The sequence below is a fragment of the Botryllus schlosseri genome, chromosome 7 (assembly GCF_051294905.1).
Source record: "Botryllus schlosseri isolate E-star chromosome 7, Bs_hap1, whole genome shotgun sequence".
Taxonomy (NCBI): domain Eukaryota; kingdom Metazoa; phylum Chordata; class Ascidiacea; order Stolidobranchia; family Styelidae; genus Botryllus; species Botryllus schlosseri.
The window spans coordinates 23230633-23236773 of NC_137242.1; the positions used below are offsets into that span (position 1 = coordinate 23230633).

General features: G+C 40.0%; 1 non-coding gene across 1 annotated transcript; it reads right to left on the reverse strand.

Moving 5' to 3' along the window:
• Positions 1–4393: 4393 nt before the first annotated feature.
• Positions 4394–4464, reverse strand: Trnaq-uug (transfer RNA glutamine (anticodon UUG)). The gene has a single exon. It is a non-coding gene; the product is annotated as a tRNA-Gln (tRNA).
• Positions 4465–6141: the final 1677 nt, after the last annotated feature.

The window sequence follows — 6141 nt, forward strand, 5'->3', positions numbered from 1 at the left end:
ACCTTTCATTGCTTGACATACCACCGTTGATTAGTGATTAGTGAACTTGAATATGAAAACAGTGTCTTATTGGAAATTTAATTTTTATGGCTTAATTTGCTCTATTTGCTATTTTGTCCACGCATTAACATTGATAAATAGATTTTATACTCTGAATTATTTGGCCCGCGGGCCGCACCAATGTCCAGGTCTGTGGTATATCGACATTCGACAACGGTATCAACAAATATGACGTCACCGTCACGATTTCTGATATACAATGTTCTCTCCAATTATCCACAGTCGCTTACGGTTACGGTTCCACGGCTACTGATTTCCATTCCACGAGGGAATGCAATCAGGGCTTTTCAAGCATGATGAACTGCGAATCAAAAAAAATTGAAACCAATTGTTAGCAAATTCACACCGTCCATCGACAAGTAGTGGACAGCGAACAAACACAAAATCTCATAAAATTTAGACTTGGTGCTTTAATGTTATTTTAGTATATCAATAGTGTTTTTCTGCATGATATATGATTCGATCGAATTAGTTGTTCTGTTAGAAGTGGTACCCGGAGTAGTAAAAAGCATCCAAGCGATACGAGATCGTAAAAAGCATGGGAACGCCATGATTTAAAACCCATGTATTTCAACGCGTCATCCTGATCCCAGCGATCTCTATTTTGACGATCACGAAACAAATGAATACATTATACGATTCACTAGAAAGCTACACTTGCCCCCTGCCGCTGAGATCGTAATAAGATTCATTGAAACATATCATTACCCTACATTCGTTTTCTTGAATATTCACCGATGCAATCGTGACCCTAATCTCCCACTATAGTCATTCCGTTCCGCTGATTTACGGAACAAAGCGATGTGTAGATTTAATTCGATTTTAAATTTATCGCGTGAATCCGGTCATATGGGCGATGCTTGGGAAACACGATTAGGATTATGCGTGTGAGTTAGATGCTTCTAGGCTAATGGATTTAGGTGTGAGGGTAAGTATATTTATTAATTTAATTTGATATGACAATATTAAACACGAACACTTTGACTGCGAAATTAATTCCTCTCGCTATACTATATACGAGCCTGATTCAACCAACTTCGGCTATTACAGACTATATGCAAAACAGGTCACAGCACTAAACCTACGGGTGATAATTACGGCAAGTTTTTGCAACTTTTTTTACAGTTTCCGCCAGCTTCCTAAATACTCGTAAGATATGTAGAATGCTGTGTTAAGCTGTTTCAAGGAATTTTTTCGATTTTTCATGAAATTATTTTCGATTTTGGTGAAATACACGGCCTAATTCGACTGAAACACCGTAAATCAGCACCGAAGTATTCGGGTATTTCGGGAGCTGAGCCGGAAAATTGACCTTTTTTTCAGTCAAACGAGCAAAATGTGGTCAAAATGTAACTTCTGCAACTTTTTTTCGAAATTAAATGAATAAATGCAACTTTCCACGGATTTAACTGCAACAAAAACTTGCCCTAGTGATAATATATTTATATCGGACATGTCAAACTCAGTTCGGGTCGCTGGTCGGAATCAGACGTTTTGATCGTTTGCGGGCCGGATCACTCCAATAATACGTCTGAATCTGACAAATATAATTATTTTACTGCATTGTAACTTTTTTAATCAATAATAATAATCAATCTGACTATATTTTTGCTTATGTTTATCTTTATTTTTGTAATCTTCAACTACCAAGGAAATTGAACTCAAACTTATCAATGCTACTTCCGTTTTACTTCCCGACAAAAAATGTAGTCGATTTGGGAGATGAAAATATGACAGGCCCACTCTAATGAAATCGGCGATCATTGGTGTCTAGCGTATATTTGTAAAGTGACTTCATTTGAACGAAATCATGCGATATGGTTTTTGATACAATTTGAATGTGTCAAGCCAATTCCGTGACGGTGCACTGAACACTCGATCAGCCGAGTGAGCCGGCATTCTGATTATGCAGCGCAAACGCCCAATTTCCTGTAATGATTGATATTCTAGTATTACCGTGTAACCATCCTGTTCGGAGCTCCATGATGTGTAATGTGACCGGAAGTAGAACAGCCCTTTTTGCCGCTCGTTTTGCGTATGTTGAGAAAATGTGGTAATCAAGATAAGTTTTATCGCAATTAGTACTACACAAATTTTCGTAACATATACTCTATCGTACCAGCGGTACTATGTTAAAATTATAGTGCCGATAGCCAGTAACCAGATTCAGTTGGTTCGCAGCAGTTCTATAGAATCATCTGGCGAACATAAATGATATCAACGAACCGGTTAGCATTGCTGGTAACCAACGTACCCTCTAAGCTGCGCACGTGCGCAACTGCGCAGTGCTGAAACGGTGTCTGCGCACAGAAAATCTAAGCAATCTGAAGTGGTGACCTTTTTCAAGTCGTTGCGCACTGTTGTCCAAGGAACCGCGCAGTGATTTGGTGATTGCGCGTAGACTCGTCCAAAATTAGAGGGAACATTGCTGGTGACTGTTATTGACTTTTCGTGTCAGAATTAGCAGAACGGTCTTCCCAGAAATTTGAATCCTACCACTGTACCGAACGTCTTATATTGCATAATAAGTGTTCGTGTTTATTGTTCAGTAACAAGTTCAAGCTAGGTTCAACTCATTCTTGTGAAACCACGGGGTGTCATCAAAGGCCTCGGATTCACAATATGCTCTTTTTTCTCACTCTCAACTCGGAGTCAAAAGAACACAAGTACGGTCTACGCGCATCATTAGCGTCAACAAAGAACAACTACCATATAATCAGGACGGAATACAAGAAAACGCATTGCTCTATCAAGTATGCCGGGCCCTAATTAGGGGACAGCATCTTGCCGGCTATCAGACAGTCGACGAGCATGTCCGCATTCAAGTCGATATACAATAAATCTCTTCTGAGATAATACTGTAGGCAGACTCCAGGATCACCGGACCACGACCTAACATATCGATCTCGCCTTCCACCACATGCCACCTAATTTTGTCGTTTGCCTCTTATATTCTCTGCTTTACTTTTCATTCGGTGTGCAACTGTGCATGCCTCTACTCTACTTCATCTAGGCCGAGGTGGGTGTCTGATCTCAAAGACTACTCCAAGTCGTTTCGGCATCTTCCTATCTTTTCATTGTGTCGCAGTTTTTGTGGTGTTTCAAACTGATGAAAATATTATTAAACTGGTACTGATACTGAACATGTTTATTCAAACAGATAAATGACAATCTCTTGGCCTATTTTTCAACTATACGAGACTTTAATAAGTCTTTGAGAATGTGTCAAGTCAAGCCATATGAATTGGTCGAGTCATGCGCAATGGCTTGTTTACAAGTCGAGTCATTTTTCACTTTTAACAAAATGACTCGAGTCAAGTCGAGTCATTGATAAAGTGCGAGTCGAGTCATGACTCGAGTCATTACAACCCTGATTTATTCACTAGTAGTCAAAAAACTAGGCCTGCCATATTTTCACAATTCATAAAGATGACAATTTTTTCTTGGAGTAGAGTCCGGTCGTTACAGGCCAAAAAGTATTAACAGACATAAAAACGGGAAATTTATACAAATGATTCCACTTTCCACTTTTTTAGTTAACACATAGTGGAAAGACAGACCGGAAAAAACGGTAACTACGAGTAAATTGTGGCGGGTTGACCTATTTTTTATATTCGCTGTCTATTCGCCTAAACATCTAGTTGCAAGCATAAAAGAGGACATTTGGGCGTCCTCGGAGGACACTTTCCTTTCATTCAGAAAAGAGAACGAATCCTTATAAAGGAGAACAAATGGTACCCATACAGAAACCAATCTGATATTTAAGAGCAATTCATATCTGAATATTCACATTCTGAATTGAGCGTTCATTTTGGAATAATACTGTTATGAAATCGACAAATCTATATTACCTTCGTAATTCCAGATCTTATAGCGGCCAGGCTTCCTGGCGATTTTCGTAATACAGTGCTATTTCGTAAGGGTGCTTTTTAGAATGAACCATTGCGCTGCACTGGATCGAAGGATTTGGATTTCCCAGATTTCCCAGCACGAAGCCACGAGCGCAACAAGCGTACGAGGAAAATTATTGCAAATATATTATCAAAATTAGGTAAAAACAGGTATGTGGAGTATACCATCGTAGTATTCGAATGATTGAGTGTGAACCAATGCACCATAGGACTACGCAGAATACATTGATATGATGGAAGTCATAACGAAATCATAGTTCAGAACTCGTCATCTGAAAACTTGAGAGGTGCCACCGAAATTTGAACTGCGATCGCTCGATTCAGGGTTCTCGCCACAACGCCATGCGATCATGAGGTTAACAAACATATAACGTCATTTCTTGGAAAAATATACCGCAAAATTCGACAAAGGAATAAATGAAAGTTCCCACCGAGATTTGAACTCGGATCGCAGGATTCAAAGTCCTGAGTGCTAACCATTACACCATGGGGCCGTACTGACCGCCGTAGCATGAGAAGGCTTATTCACAATGATATAAAATGCACAATTCGACAAATTGTAAATTGTCGTTGCGGTTGTTTATTAAACAAAAAGAATAATCGCCTATTGCGCCACGGTCAATAACATTGTGCATGTCACACAAATTGGAAATAGTAAAGGTCCCACTGAGAATTGAACTCGCGTCGCAGGATTCACGATCGTGACTAACCTATACTAACCATTCGATGGAATTGAAGAATCAATCTAAGATGACTTCGTAATCCCAGATGGTCTTGCGGGGACAGGATTATTGCTTTCACCCCGGCGACACGGCTTCGATTTTCCGTAGAGGTAACATTATTTCTCTCACACAATATGATGCTCACTTTTTTAGACTCGAAATGCAAATGTAATTACTTTCGCGGCAAATTAGATGAAAGAACATGAAAGATTCCACCATGTTTCACAGAATCTGCCTCATACTGATTGTAGTAATTATAGTCCTGGAAATCGAAAGATCTTACCTATACAATGCACGACTAATTTATCATATGAATGAGACATATCCGCTATCCAGTAACCAAAGATATTTCCCACAAAAGAAGATACAATTTCTTCCTTGAACTCCACCTTTATACTATGCTACTGCCTTGCATTGCTAAAAATTATCACGAACCCAAATTCTTTCCGAACAAATAGGCCTACCACAGAGACAGTTTGAATGCATTTAAAACCACTCCGATCATGTATTTGACAATTGTACTGGGCTCTTGTCATCCCAGATGGTCTAGGGGTCAGGTTTCCTGGCTTTCACCCAGGCGGCCCGGGTACGATTCCCGGTCTGGGAAATTTCATCTATTCGGTGTCGCGAAACAAACCATGGTGCAATGCCGACGTATTTTAAGACAAAACCCGAACTTCGTCATCCAGAGCGCCTTTCAACGCGGCCATTTCATCTCTACCTTTATTCATACGATTAGCAAAATCTCACAATCACTCACGCTATCCGTAACGAACACATCTCCGGTAAACAGCCGGAATAGGTAACAGAGAGCTAATTACTAGTCTAGATTTTATATCGGCTAACTGCGCAACGACATCGCGACATTTATTGTTATGATAAATTACGCAAAAAACACATCGGCGTTCCCGGTATGCAGTAGCCTAGAACACAGATCTACATTTCAACGGTAGGCCATTTCACTGCTACACTTTATTCATACTATTCGCAAACTCTCACAATCACACACACTATCTGTAGCGACCACCTGTCCGTTAAATAACCGGAACGGCGAGCTAAGCACTATATTATACCTTACATCGTGTTGATTTTTTTATGCAGGAAGCGCCATGCATATAGAGTGGCCCGCAATTGAAATGCAATGGATTTTAACCAATAATGTTATAATGAGGTAGAAAATTGTGATATATGAAAAAGGTTCACAGTGCAGAACCCACCAAGGTTCGTTTGTGAACGCGAACCTCTAAATCTCTTTTAGGTTCACACACAGAACGCGAACGTAAACCTCACGTTCACACCATCTCTAGTAGAGCCCTGCATTTCGGTTGAGTCACAGAAACAAAAATCATTCGCAATACATTTCTAACTATACATCTAATGCATTTTTGTAGACATGGTTTCGCTTTTCCAGCTCTAACCTCCCCTGCATGCATACGCCACTGCACACG